The sequence below is a fragment of the Rattus norvegicus genome, chromosome 12, assembly GCF_036323735.1.
Source record: "Rattus norvegicus strain BN/NHsdMcwi chromosome 12, GRCr8, whole genome shotgun sequence".
NCBI lineage: Eukaryota > Metazoa > Chordata > Mammalia > Rodentia > Muridae > Rattus > Rattus norvegicus.
Window position 1 is genome coordinate 9341714 of NC_086030.1, and position 15887 is coordinate 9357600.

At 42.9% G+C, this 15887-nt stretch overlaps 1 pseudogene across 1 annotated transcript in view; it reads right to left on the reverse strand.

The window, feature by feature from the left end:
• Positions 1-9682: 9682 nt before the first annotated feature.
• Positions 9683-15887, reverse strand: part of Tgap1-ps1 (GTPase activating protein testicular GAP1, pseudogene 1) — a 34496-nt pseudogene continuing 28291 nt past the window's right edge. The window contains 2 exon segments of the transcript NR_131943.2: positions 9683-9840; positions 11225-11364. The product of NR_131943.2 is annotated as a GTPase activating protein testicular GAP1, pseudogene 1 (transcript).

The window sequence follows — 15887 nt, forward strand, 5'->3', positions numbered from 1 at the left end:
GTGTATATAATAGACTTTAAGATTTTAGCCAGAGAGACAGTAAAAAAATATAAGATATGTCAATAAGTAAATGCTTAACAAACAAACAGGACAAGAGACCTAGAGAGTTTAGTAAAAAGTCGAAGTGAACTTCACTGAGATAAAACCAGAAAAATATAATCACAAGTATCTCCTAGTGCTTGTAGATACTTTTTCAAGAATAGATAGAAGCTTTCCTCACCAAACAAGAGACGGCCTCTACAATCATCAAGAAGATACTGGAAGAAATCTTCCCCAGGTCTGGAATGCCCAAGGTAATCTGGTCAGACAATGGCCCTACTTTCGTTGCCAAGGTAAGCCAGGGTGTGGCCAAATATTTAGAGGTCGATTGGAAATTACATTATATTTACAGACCTCAAAGTTCAAGACAGGTAGAGTAAATAAATAGAACTCTAAAAGAGACCCTGAACAAATTGACCATGGAGACTGGCACAGACTGGGTGACACTCCTTCCCTCTTGCTCTCTTCAGAGCAAGAAATATCCCTTCCAAATTCAGCCTTACCCCCTTTGAGATCTTATATGGGGCCTCAGCTCCCCTGACTGTATTAGATGATGTTACTGAACCAACATGTCATAGTGCCATAGTAATAATGATTTGTGTGCCAGGCTAAAAGACCTACAGGTGATACAGAAAAAAATCTGCTCACAGCTGACAGCAGCCTATGCCCCGGAGACCCCTGAGACATCCCATCAGTTCCAGGTCGGAGATTGCAGCTACACTGAGCCCAGACACTCGAGCCTCGCTGGAAAGGACCGTACCTGGTGCTGCTGACCACCCTGACAGCCGTCAATTCTCAGCCCTCACCAGCCGTGTACTAGCTGTTAGGGCTGAGAGCTGGGACCTAGAGAGAAATTCAGTCATGTTTGTCCTGGTTCCATCGAGATATGTGTGGGGATAGGCTTGATTTCTATTACAAATGATGTAACATTACATATGTTAGTACTCCTAACACTTCTTGGGACTGTGCCTCAGGGATCACAACCTGTATAAGTTTAAAAGTTCTGAAAGACAGTCATGACCTTGATATATAGGTTCAGATAGTGTCCAGATAGAATCCTGATGCTAAAAACTTAATAAAAAAAAGAGTTGAGAATTACTTAGGGCTAGGGCTATCTAGGTGCTGCAAGGGCAGCACAAGGACATCTGCTGTTGCCCTACAATACAAAGCTTATAGAGAATTCAGAACTGCCATTGACTCAGATATAAAAAGAATGAAAGACTTTTTAGCTGACCTCCAAGAATACCTAACCTCCCTCTCAGAGGTAGTCCTTCAAAATAGAAAAAGATTAGACCTGATATTCCTTAAAGAAGGAGTCTGTGTGCTATACTGAAAGAAAAATGTTGCTTCTATACAGACCATTCAGGAGTAATTAAAGACTCCATAAATAAACTTAGAAAAAGGTTAGACAAAGACAGACAAAAAAAAACACATAAGAGATGGTTCGAGAGCTAGTTTAGTAGATCTCCCTGGATGACTACCCTACTCTCTGCTACAGCTGGGCCATTATTAATAATTTTCTTGGTTTTAGTTTTTGGCTCCTGCGTGACAAACAGGTTAATTGCTTTTGTTAAAATTGAGTGGGTGCTGTGCGGTTGATGGTTGTGAGACAACAGTACCAGTCAGTTAGGACAACTGGTGAGACCAAATAAGACTTGATATCAAAATTCTAAGATTAGAATTATTTAGTAGGAGAAGACGGGAATGAAAAGAAAATTATATGAATTCTAGGTTTAGAAATATAAAAATTAAAAGGGTTAGCCCCAAAAGCCACAAACTCAGGGCTAAGCCCTGCCGCCAGGAATAACAGGCCATAAAGATAAAGAAAAGGAATGCAAGATCCAGCTCAGGCTATCGAGGACTGAGCCATAAACCATCCAAAGACATCCCCCCAGCTTACTCAGAGTCATACTTTAACCAGATGTCCTCCAGACCCTGATAAGCCCCTACTTGTGCTTTTCAGCCATTGTGTCCTGCAGAGAGCACTCCAAGAAACCGGGCAGCCCAAGCCTAACCAGAGGTGTTTCAAATACAGATGCTTCATCAATTTTGACAAACTTTTAAAAATAATGAGGACCTGAAGACCCTACCCTTCTCCTGATTTAGTAGCTCTGTTCCAGGAACCAGGGGGCCATAAAACCTTCTGGCGTCCCCTTATCTCCTGGAGCCATAAAACAATCTTGTAACTTGTGGTGCATTCCCCTTTGACATCCCCCATCCCCTGGTGCTCACAGCCTCTGCCTTTAAATACTCTTTTTCCCAGCCTCTCGGGGTCGACACCTCTGTCTCCTGCGTGGGATATGTGTCGGCCCGGAGATCTCTGTAATAGGTCTCCGTAATAAACCTCGCCTTTGCTTATTACATCCAAAATGGTCTCTCTGTGTCTGGGGTCCGCGATTTCCCAAGACTTGAGTAAGGGTCTCTCTGCGTGAGATCTTTCACATACAACCCATAGGAAATGAGCTTACTATATTTATAGGTGGTTCATCTAATGAAAAGGCTACATGTATGATTGGATCACTTGTTTATTCTCTTCAGTTTCCCCTGCTTTAGCACAGATTATTAAATTACGTGCTGTAGCCACTGTTTTTTAAAAAAAAATCAAGCTTTTAAGTCATATACTGATAGCCAATGTATGGGTTATGGTTTACAGTTGATTAAAAAGTTTCCCTTTTTAGATACTACTAGCCCTCAAATTATACAATTACTTAATGCTATATTAGAGACAGGTTTTCTACTTAAAATCAATGAGTGATTTCAGTGTGAATTGTCTGACAACTCACTGTCCTTTCAGTGCTCTGGCTCAGACAACTAAACAAAACCATAGACCCAGCTCTTTAAAAAGGGTAATAGAGTTGATAACACACCCTCTTGAAAAGAGGAAGACTCCATTTGCTTACTTTCAACACCCAGCCTCACCCTGCCGGCTCAGGGATTTCTAGTGCGACCAAATCTGGACAATATTTATAGGATTTGGCATCTCTAATTAATGCTTATGTTTAGGTAAATAAAGCTGGTGAGGGGCTAGAGAGATGGCTCAGTGGTTAAGAGCACTAAGTACTGTTCCTTTATAGGCCATTTAAGAACTCAAACTGGATTGCCTGGACACCTTACTTAGCAAGGGAGGACAATGATACCAGGCAGATTATAGGCCTTATATAGAAACAGTTAGTCAAAAAATCTCATTCTTTATATATCCAAAACAATAATGCTGGAGACAATAATTTGGTATAAAAGTCAATTTATAAATACAAGTGCTCAGTGTCCTCAATTTAATCCTCAAGGACTTATCTTAATAAATAATATTTTAACAATATTTTAATAAATAAAAAGGGGAGTTATCCCTGTATGCTAAAATATGCTCCTTTTATTTCAATTTTAAAATTTGGATGCCAAGGAACACTCTGAGTTTATGGCACCCTACAACTAAACATACTTCTGCCTAGGTGAAATAGAAAGATCCACATATTGGCATGATCCTGTTCAGATATTTTATATGGGGAAGAGGGAATCTTTGTGTTTTTTCTACAGGAGGCTATAGGAGTGTGCCAGCTGCCCGAGTGGCTGGTGAGACTTGCTGATCCTGGGAGCATGAAGATTCAGCTCTCCTGGTTCGGGTCCCTGGAGTCATTCCTGTGTCCTTGGAGGAATATGGAGGATTCCCACTCATCTTTTGTCATCACAGAAATTCTGGCGTTACTGCAGTCATTGTGTCCCGTCCCACCACGGCCTGCGCTCCGACCCTCTGTGCACTGTTGCTTGGTGGAAGCTGCTGTGGACTGGGGAACTCTGCCCTGGTTTTGCAGATCTCAGACATGGTTCCATTGCCTGCTGGTTGTTCCAGAGAAGGATGGCCGATCCTGAACTGTCCTGGGAAAGACCTTGGCACTTTCGCTGCTATTGTAGCAGCCATTACTGCTGCAGCCATTGTGTCTGCAGTGTCTGGAGCTACCCTCTCCCAATCTATTGTTAGGCAAGCACAGTGGGTGAACTTTCTGGAGTAGTTGCTAACAATTGGGAATTCTAAATTTTATTACAGGAGAGGCTTGACTAGGTCCTTGGTGGTATGGCCATAGCAGCTGAGGAGAACCAGATGAGGTGCCCACTACTTATCATCGGGAGAGGCTCAATTTCCACAATCTCTTATATTAATGCCATCTGGCTCCTACTCTTTCGCCCCTGGGCTCAAGTAAGAGGAATGAGAAGATGATCCAATGTAGCTTTCCTCAGTGACGGGCAACTTCCTCTGACCCTTGACCAATCTAGACATGGAGCCTTGAGGGCGACAAGGTGGTCCTATGACAGAGAGGCTGGGGTTTGAGAGGTCGATCCTAAGACAGAGGTGGCTACACCCCGTTTAAACGTGCGGGCCGGTCAAATGCTCCTCTGCCCAGTTTCTCCCCCAATAACACACACGTATAGCCCAGAACGGTGTGTTACAGCATAAGTTCATTCCTAGCCATTGGGGTGCAGTCCTAACTGCATGAGTGGCTCACCATGGCCGAGCTGGGCACTCTGTGAGGCATGTCTGATCTCTCTCAGACCACTACTTCCACCTAATGGTCTTTTATAAAAGAAAAATGGGGGGACTACTTCCACCTAATGGTTTTTTATAAAAGAAAAATGGGGGAGATGCACGGAGCCGTATTGGATTTGGGCCTAGCCGCTTTTTGACTGCATGGCTCAAAGTGGCTAGGTGACTTTGGGCTGTTTGGCCACAGAGACTCACCCCTAAGATGACTGCCTTAAGTCTTGAGATTGTTGAATGAAAGCCTCTCCCATGAATTTATGGCACAGGAAGATAACATTCAAGGGATGCCTCAGCTCCCTTAGCAGATACCTGTTACCTCCTGAATCAACACCCGGTGTCTCCACCGCCTGACCTCATCGTCTACCGCCTGACCTCTTTGCCTCCAGCTATCACTACCTATATCCGCACCTCCCCCTCCTCTGTGTTTCACAAAGGACACTCCCCCTACCTGAAAGCCTTAAAAGCTGTAACATTCACCCCAATAAACGAGACCTTGACAACAGAATCTTGCTTGGTCTCCTTCTTCTCTCGCCCCCCATTTAGGCCCAAGGGTAGCGCCCCTTCGGGACCCTGAATAACTGGGTCCCCGCTGGCGGGGACAAGTGGGAATATATGTAATGCCAAACTAAAGCCGATCTGTTATATGATTATTTTACCTTCCAACAGAAGCTGTTCACCTGTGTCTTTGGGATGAATCTTGTGACATTCTAATCTTTGTCAGACTTTTACCTGCCATGCATCTTATCATGAGTCCATGGTTCCAGGAAACAGGGATGGTATAACAAGCGCCCATTCTTCATTCCAATTAATATATCGTTCGGTGTCTATCTTATCCCTCAGGGACCAGTGTGAATATTCAGATAAAGTGAAATTGCTGGTTAGTTTTTTTTTTTTTTTTGATTGGGAATGAAAACAATTCCATGTATCTACTGTAGGGAGGGCAATATCCAACATCGAACACCAATTTTTTTTTTCTCAAAGGTCGCTGAATTTATTTCCTTAATAATGGTCCTGGCAAAAATTACTTAACCAACATTGAGACATTTGTAATGAAATTTTAAAAACCCATGATACCTTGATAGAAATTAGAGTTTACACAAACAAAAAGAATTCTTCAATATTGCCAGCAAATATAAAATGAGTGTCGCACATCTGACGGGTGTAGCATTTGACACCTGACCACCTTTCCAGTCTCCATAATATCTTCTCTCCAGATTTAAAAAATAGTATGCTGATTTCTATAACAAAGCTTTTTTTACTGTACAAAAATCAAATAATGGCCAACAAGTCACAACAGTGCAATAGGTAGAGGCTAATGAAAAATCGCACAAAATAGGTGCTGAAATAAATACTAACTAGGAGTAGACTAGAGCCCTCCTGTGGGTTTGTTGCTCACTTTAGAGTGTGGCATTTGTCTTCAGAGCCACAGGGGACCTCCCTGGGGGCCACTCATCTGACAGTGAAATCCGGTTGCCTAAGAGTCAGGCCTCCCAGACGGCTGGGAGCAGTTGTCTGGGTTAGAGGCAAACACCAGGTGGGGTCAATTACAGTTATTCTTTCCTTCCTTCCGCTCAGTTCTGTCAGAGTCCTTAAGCAGCCCCTTGAGATGACATGGACAGGTGAAAGTTGTGCATGACAGCATCTACATGGCTTATCCTGGCACAGGTGTGGGTATCCCAGCCCAAGCTAGCAACTGAAGTCACTGTGGAAGGTGACTTTCCTGGAAGGTCAGTGTGGAAAAGGACTCTGGTGTGAGAAGCGTCCTTTGCAACCTCAGGGTCACCTCTGAGAAGAGGCCCTTGCTGCTCCCTGGCAGTGAGTGGGTGGCCTGCCCTGCCCAGGCTGGTGGCAGGCTGCATGGTAATCTCCCTCTGCAACCAAACTGGGCCGTCCTGACTCACATTGACAGACTCGGAGCTGGAAAAGAAAAGTGGTACACACAGGGCAGGAACAAGGAACCCCAGCGTGAGCCTTTTTGGCCAGTCAGAGAATATGAGGCAGATCCCCACTGAACAATCGGCATCAAAAGGTGTGGAAGGAACAAGCAAGAGTGGCCAGGGACCCTGCAGGGTTGGTGAGACCACGAGCGTCCACAAGGCAGGCGCAGAAGTGACCTGGTTTGGTTCCCACCCTTTGATAAGAAAGAGATCATGATTTTACTGTGATTTAAAGAACAACAACAACAACAACAACAACAACAACAACAACAACAAAAGCAAAAAGTTTTTTGGTTTAAAAAGAAGCCACTCAAGGGTTAAAATAGTTATTTTTATCAAAGAAAATTAATTTTCAAATAAACTGACACTATCTGGAAATGCCTGTGTTCCCTGCAAGCCCCCCACCACCGAGTGTCCACCACTTCACCCTCCCAGGACCTGAGCCTGACACGGAGTCAGACGTGTGCAAGAGTGAGCGTCTCTGAGAGCCTTTACAGAACGCTGCCGGGCAGGACAGGCAGTGGACTCTGGCTTACAGTATGATGCACAGGGCCGGGGCAGTTCAGATCCGTCTCCTTCGGGTCTTTGCTGGGCGAGGGCTTCACCTGCTCCTTGGCTGCTATCACCTCAGGGACACCCTCACAGGGCAGTGGGCCTGTGTCCCCTTGCCTCTCGGGCTCCTCCTCCTGGAGCTGTTGCTCAGACTTGGCTCCCTGCATCTGGAGCAACCGGAGCTGCACTCGGAGCTCAACGATGGCCTCCCGCTCTTCACTGACTGCTTGGTTCAAGTGATTGTTGTTTATTTCTAACTCTTCATTCTGCCTCTGTAAGTCTTCCAGAATGATCTGCAGCTCCTCCTCATCCTTGCTGTCGTACTCGCTGTCAGAAGAGTGCTCCTCTGTCTCGCTGCGGCCATGCTGGTGACTCTGGATCTCCGCAATCTCAGCTCGGAGGCAGTGGACCTTTTCTTTCTCCGAGGCGATCTGACTACGCAGAAACTGCCCCATGGCCAGGAGCTCCTCCTGCTCAGTCAGGATCTCATTCTCCTGGGCAAGGAGGATATTTATGTCCTCCTCATTTTCGCTCGTTTCTTCTTCGGAAACATCCTCTTTCAAAAGGCTGGCTATGTCCTGGGAAATCTTGGTCTCACACTCTTGTCTTTTAGCTTCCCTCAGCTTTCTCTTGAGGGCAGTCAGAATCCTCTGTACTTCCCATAATCTTTCTTCTTTAGATAAGTCCTTTATCCCGCGCTGCAGATCTCGATGTAAACAGTTCAAAAGGAACTCATGTCTCCTGATCTCTTCCTTGATGCCTGTTTGGGTCTCTGGCAGTGTAGGCATTGTGGCCGTGTTGGACCAACGCAGAGGTCTTGTTACTTGCTTCAGGACCACGGTGCCAAAGAGCTCTTGCACATGTGTGAAAAGCACATACAGGACCCGATTGCTGATCTGGACAGTTGGGCTCAGCACTAGAGAGATGTTCTGGATGTTCATCTTGGTTTCTATCTCCTTCGCAATGATGTGGTCCATGTGCACAATGAGCCAGGAAAGCAGAAGGTGGTTATACTCGGGCAGTTCCCTGAGCAAGCGCTGGAACTCCTGCACTTTCTCCGTCTCTGTGGTCCTCCCACAAGCCTCTTCAAATCGGGGCATAAGCTCTCTGGTAAGCAAATTCTCGGGAAGGTCTCTCAAATACTGCTTCAGCAAGCTGGCTACAGTGTTAGGTTCATATTCTTCCAAGTTTGGAGACTCCTCTCGGTCATAGGCTGCTTTCAGCTCATCTACCTTTGATTTGACTCCTGACACTCGGTAGACGCCTTCACACTTCATGCCGTGCTGCTCCATGTAGTCCACGCACTCTCGGAAGACAGCTGGCAGCCGGATGCCGTCATACATCATGGTCCTCTCTACTGCGTCAGCCAAGGGAACGCCGAAAATGGGTCTGAGACTTGGGACGTCCGTCTGAGGCACCTCTGACTCCTGAGTTGGCTTTTTCTTTTTCTTCTTCTCCTTCCACTCTTTAACAACATCGGCTGCCATCAAGACTTTACATTTCTTTTCTTTATGCTTTTCCTCTTTATGCTTTTCTTCTTTGGGCTTTTCTTTGATTTTAAAATCCTTTTCCTTCTTTTTAGAGAAGCTGGGCTTTTTGAACACATGGATTCCCTTGGACCTCTTCATCTTGGAAGGATTTTCAGCTTCATCTCCAGAGCTGTCTTCCTGGAAGGCAGCGTACCCTTCAGTCCTTTTCTCCTTTTTCTTAAATTTTCCTTTTTTCTTTCCATGGTCTTTCTCATCATCTGACACGATATCAGGAGGCTCGTGGAGGATGTCATGGGGAGGCAAAGGCTCACCCGTCCGGTACAATCCAGGAAATTTTGTAGGGCTGATCTCCTCGGAGCTGGGAGTCCGGGTCAGCCCGCTGCCATGCTCGGCCCGGCGGTGTTCACTAGGGCTGCTGGTGGGGTGCAGGAAGGACTCGGTCATGCTGAAGCCCTGAGGAGGAAGAGAAGTGGTCTTCTGTTACCTATCCATTCCATCAGTGCCTGCAGCCGAGCGACAATCTGCTCTGCTGAAGCCGCTGCCTCCTGTGCTGTCCCCCTGGCTGACCGCAGGAACCCCATTCCCACCCCGCCCAGCCTTCGCCTGTTTACACCAATTCTTGATCAGTGGTGGACTAGCCATTTTGAGCTGTTATTTCTGAAGGACATTTTTTGGTAAGTGTTATTGAAACGTGTTTTGTGAAACACACTTTTACCACTATTATAACTTGTTCCACTATTACTTCACATGGTATGGTCAGAGGTGAAATCAGGAAAACTTTTGTAATGCCAAACTAAAGCCCATCTGATATATGAGGATGTTAACTTCCAACAGAGGTTGTTCACCAGTGTCTCTGTGATGGATCTTTGAGGTTGTCAGACTTTTAAATGCTATGCCTCTTATCAAGACGCCATGTGTCCATAGCTCCAGGAAACAGACATCCTCATGTAATCTCAAGGACAGAAAGGGGGTTGGGGATTTAGCTCAGTGGTAGAGCACTTGCCTAGGAAGCGCAAGGCCCTGGGTTCGGTCCCCAGCTCTGAGAAAAAGAATCAAAAAAAAAAAAAAGGACAGAAAGGACATACGCATCTCTAGAGGGATGTTAATGTTGATGATGTAAAACCCTTCCTTATCTTTAAGAACGATGCTGTTATAAGCACGTATTCTTCGTTCCAGTCAATGTGTTGTCACTGTCAACCCTACACCTCAGGGACCAGTGTGATTCTTTAGGTAGAATTTTGAATATGTGATCTGATTCTTGTCCTTTCTCTGCAATTATGGATAACATATCCTGTGTGGGATAAGGATAAGCTTGTAGTATTAGAAATACACACCTGAAGCACAAATATGTCTTTTATTGTGAACCTGAGCAAGAACAGTTTTGGCTGCACAGCTATAACTGAGAGGAATAAAGTAGTCATTGAACTTTTTTCTGTTTTAGCTTCCAAATACATTTTCTTCCCTAATCCATTTTCCCCCCATTTGTAACATCATGGTTTTGTTTGGACTTCTGTTCCCCAAAGCATTTTGGTGAATGGTCCTTTATTACTTTCTGTTTCCTTCTATGAATATCTTTCTCAAGCATGGCATTCTAAGTAAATATTGGGATATTTCCCTTCTAGAGATCAAATCAGTATTTTACTTCCTGTCTGTCATGGACTCTATTATGTATCCTGTTTTTTATTTTAATAAATATTATTTCACTATACTTCTAAGACTTTAATTTCCTTTTCTGTGACTTCTTTCTTTTTTTTTTCTTTTCTTCTTTTCGGAGCTGGGGACCAAACCCAGGGCCTTGCACTTGCTAGGCAAGTGCTCTACCACTGAGCTAAATCCCCAACCCTTTCTGTGACTTCTTATTTTTAACTATGTCTAAAGATACTGTCACATTTAAGAACCCAAGTATTTGTCAATTATTCCTCCATAATTTTATTCTCTAAAAATGACTACCATACACCGATTTATTCCATATTTTCTCTATTTTCAATTGATTACATGATCAAAAACATGGTTACCAGAAAACTCTGCTCTAAAATACCTAAGAAATGTGTAGTAATGCTCATGTGTCTGACAAGATAAATTTGATCACACATAGCATAAATTCCTAGCTCAGCTATAGTGCTAAAATAGATGTGGACAGTAAATATATATTTCCAAAGAAGTTTAGTAACTAGTTTAAAATAGATTAAGCCATATTAGGCAGCATTTAAATCTAGTCCACTATGATAAAAGATGTTACTATATAGCAAAAAAATAATGTATATATCTAATTCATTGATAATGCACAGTAAAAGTCTATAGATATCATTAATTATAAAAGATTGAGTAATCTCAGAGGCAATGATATTAAGGGATTGACTCCAGAATAATATGGAGTCATAAAGAAGCTGGAAGACTTTATAGTAGGGTTATCAGCGGTGTACTTCCCTAGACCCATTTCCTCCAAGAAGCTGGTGGGTTAGGATCTTTGATGCAATCAGGGTAAAACATGGGAATATTATTTCTTTTTATTCTGTATTTTTGATTTCTTTCAATTACATGACTCAAACTTCAGTGCAAATTATTTCTATTTTAAAATGATCTTATCTTCATGTATAGGTCATCTAAACATTAATTTGTTTGATTAAATAATTCCTTAGAATGAAGGTGCTGTAGAAACCCAAACTGATACTCACAAGTTTTGGAGTAGGCAACGTTTTGTCTTCTAAAAGACCCGAAAGAGATTTGCCAAACAAACATTTCTGTTTTGCTTGTGGTGGATTAATAGATGTTACAGTTGGGTTAGTATATACAATGCCTTCGTGTTTTTGTGAATCTAAGGAAGAAGGGAAATCATTGCTGTAATTGCTGAACTCATTTAGTCTTCATTTAGCCCTAGTGTACCTTTTTCCCTTTACCACCTGCATGCCTTATGCAATATCACACACAGAAAATAACTAATTAATATTACAACATTTATAATGATCTTGCTTCATAAGTCACTCGATATATAGTTGTATATGGCCCATTCTTCATGTATAAGGCGTAAGTTATTGTGTTTGCCTTGAAAGCTATGCTTAAAGGTATTAGAATCAAACAGTCATATAGTACCAATCTTTTCATCCCCTTGTGTGACTTTGTGACTGCCGTGGACAACAGTAAAGTACCAGCAGTATCTGTGCTTCACAACACAATTTGCCTAATTGCACTTCTGTTACATTCCTTGGCTTTCTCCACTGATCTGTGAGCTCAAATCTGAGATCGTAGTGTCTATGTCAACCATATGGGTTATTATGCTATATTTTCAGATTTTCATAAAAGACTAGGATGCTGGCACATGCCTTTATTTCTAGATCTCAGGAAGCAGAGCCAAGGGGATCTATGTAAATTTGATTTCAGTTTGGTTCACTGATCAAGCTCCATGACGGCCAGAGCTGTTACATAGAGAAAATCCAATTTGCTATTGAGTTGCTATTTTCTTTATTTTAAGAATCTATGAGATTCAACCTCGCACTAGTCAGAATGGCTAAGAACAAAAACTCAGGTGACAGCAAATGCTGGCGAGGATGTGGAGAAAGAGGAACACTCCTCCACTGTTGGTGGGATTGCAGACTAGTAAACCATTCTGGAAATCAGTCTGGAGGTTTCTTAGAAAATTGGACATTGAACTGCCTGAGGATCCAGCTATACCTCTCTTGGGCATATACCCAAAAGATGCCCCTACATATAACAAAGACATGTGCTCCACTATGTTCATAGCAGTCTTATTTATAATAGTCAGAAGCTGGAAAGAACCCAGATGCCCTTCAACAGAGGAATGGATACAGAAAATGTGGTACATCTACACATGGAATACTACTCAGCTATCAAAAACAATGACTTTATGAAATTCATAGGCAAATGGATGGAACTGGAAAATATCATCCTGAGTGAGGTAACCCAATCACAGAAAAACACACATGGTATGCACTCCTTGATAAGTGGCTATTAGCCCAAATGCTTGAATTACCCTAGATGCACAGAACACATGAAACTCAAGAAGGATGACCAAAATTCAAATGCTTCACTCCTTCTTTAAAAGGGGAACAAGAATACCCTTAGGAGGGAATAGGGAGGCAAAGTGTAGAAGAGAGGTAGAAGGAACACCCATTCAGAGCCAGCAGCAAAACAGTGAACTGAGAATGAGACCCCCATCATTGAAGGATCAGAGGAAGGACTGAAAGAGCTTGAAGGGGCTTGAGACCCCATAGGAACAACAATGCCAACCAACCAGAGCTTCCAGGGACTAAGCCACTACACAAAGACTATACAAGGACTGACCCTGGGCTCCAACTGCACAGGTAGCAATGAATAGCCTATTAAGAGCACCAGTGGAAGGGGAAGCCCTTGTTCCTGCCAAGAAAGAATCTCCAGTGAACGTGATTGTTGGGGGGAGGGCAGTAATGGGGGGAGGATGAGGAGGGAGCACCCATAGAAAAGGTAAGGCAGAGGGGTTAGGGGAATGCTGGCCTGGAAACCAGGAAAGGGAATAAAGATCGAAATGTAAATAAGAAATACCCAGGTTAATATAATGGAGGAAAATAAAAAAGGGTCTATGTTGAGAATGTTAAGAATCAGCACTCGAGCAGCAGGATCCCTGCACTCCAGACACAGCCCGGACCTGAAGACACCGGATCAACAGTTCTCTGCATCAAAATCCCGTGGGAGGGAGAGCTAAACCTTCAGAGGGGCAGACATGCCTGGGAAACCAGAAGACACTACACTCTGCCCACATTTTTGACTCCAGAGGAAAACACACAATACCATCTGGGATCCCGGTGTAAGGGGGGCCAGGAAAAGGCAGCCCAGGCCCTCCTGGTTGCCGCCCTCACGGAGAGCTCAACAGCAGCCCCCAACCAGCAACTTGAGCCGCTGGGCCACAGGTAAGACCAATTTCTCTGCTCCAAGCGACCTGCCTGGTGGACTCAGGATACAGACCCACAGGAACAGCTGAAGACCAGTAGACAGGAAAGACTATACACCTGAAACCAGAACACTCTGTTCCTATAACTGGCTGAAAGAAAACAGGAAAACAGGTATACAGCACCCCTGACACACAGGCCTATAGGACAGTATAGCCATTGTCAGAAATATCAGAACAAGGTAACACCAGAGACAACCTGATGGCGAGAGGCAAGCACAGGAACCCAAGCAACAGAAACCAAGACTACATGGCAATCATCGGAACCCAATTCTCCCACCAAAGCAAACACTCAATATCCAAACACACCAGAAAAGCAAGATCTAGATTTAAAATCACATTTGATCATGATGCTGGAAGACTTCAAGAAAGACAAGAAGAACTCCCTTAGAGAAACGCAGGAAAACAGAAATAAACAAGTAGAAGCCTATTCAGAGGAATCACAAAAATGCCTGAAAGAATTCCAGGAAAACACAAACAGGTGAAGGAATTGAAAATGGAAATAGAAGCAATAAAGAAAGCACAAAGGGAAACAACCCTGGATATAGAAAACAAAAGGAAGAGACAAAGAGCTGCAGATACAAGCACCACCAACAGAATACAAGAGTTAGAAGAGAGAATCTCAGGAGCAGAAGATTCCATAGAAATCATCGACACAATGGTCAAAGATAATGTAAAATGGAAAAAGCTACTGGTTCAAAACATACAGGAAAACCAGGACTCAATGAGAAGATCAAACCTAAGGATACTAGGTATAGAGGAGAGTGAAGACTCCCAGCTCAAAGGACCAGTAAATATCTTCAACAAAATCATAGAAGAAAACTTCCCTAACCTAAAGAAAGAGATGCCCATAAACATACAAGAAGACTACAGAACTCCAAATAGATTGGACCAGAAAAGAAACTCCTCCCGTCACATAATAGTAAAACACCAAATGCACAAAATAAAGAAAGAATATTAAAAGCAGTAAGGGAAAAAGGTCAAGTAACGTATAAAGGCAGACCTATCAGAATCACACCAGACTTCTCACTAGAGAATATGAAAACCAGAAGATCCTGGACAGATGTCATACAGACCCTAAGAGAACACAAATGCCAGTCCAGGGTACTGTATCCAGCAAAACTCTCAATTAACACAGATGGAGAAACCAAGATATTCCATGACAAAACCAAACTTACCCAATATCTTTCTACAAATCAAGCATTAGAAAGGATAATAAATGGTAAAGCCCAACATAAGGAGGCAAGCTACACCCTAGAAAAAGCAAGAAACTAATCATCTTGGCAACAAAACAAAAGAAAAGCACACAAACATATTCTCACATCCAAATATGAATATAACCGGAAGCAATAATCACTATTCCTTAATATCTCTCTACATCAAAGGTCTCAACTCCCAATGAAAAGACATAGATTAACAAGCTGAATACTCAATGAGGACCCTGCATTCTGCTGCCTACAGGAAACACACCTGAGAGACAAAGACAGACACTACCTCAGAGTGAAAGGCTGGAAAACTACTTTCCAAGCAGATGGTCTGAAGAAGCAAGCTGGAGTAGCCATTCTAATATTGAACAAAATCGATTTTCAACTAAATGTCATCAAAAAAGATAAGGACACTTCATATTCATCAAAGGAAAAATCCACCAAGATGAACTCTCAATCCTAAATATTTATGCTCCAAATACAAGGGCAACTACATACATAAATGAAACCTTACTAAGGCTCAAAGCACACATTGCACCTCACACAATAATAGTGGGAGATTTCAACACCCCACTCACACTGGACAGATCATGGAAACAGAAATTTAACAAAGACATAGACAGACTAAGAGAAGTCATGAACCAAATTGACTTAAAAGATAGTTATAGAACTTTCTATCCTAAAACAAAAAGATAAACCTTCTTCTCACCACCTCATGGTATTTTCCAAAACTGACCACATAATTGGTCATAAAAAAGGCATCAACAGATACAGAAAGTTAGAAATAATCCCATGTGTCCTATCAGACCACCACGGGCTAAAGCTGGTCTTCAATAACAATAAGGGAAGAACGCCCACATATACATGGAAGTTGAACAATGCTCTACTCAGTGATGACCTTGTCAAGGAAGAAATAAAGAAAGAAATTACAGACTGTTAGAATTCAATGAAAATGAAGGTACAACATACCCAAACTTATGTGACACAATGAAAGCTGTGCTAAGAGGAAAACTCATAGCTCTGAATGTCTGCAGAAAGAAACAGGAGAGAGCATATATCAGCAACTTGACAGCACACCTAAAAGCTCTAGAACAAAAAGAAGCAAATACACCTAGGAGGAATAGAAGGCAGGAAATAATCAAACTCAGAGCTGAAATCAACCAAGTAGAAACAAAAAGGACCATAGAAAGAATC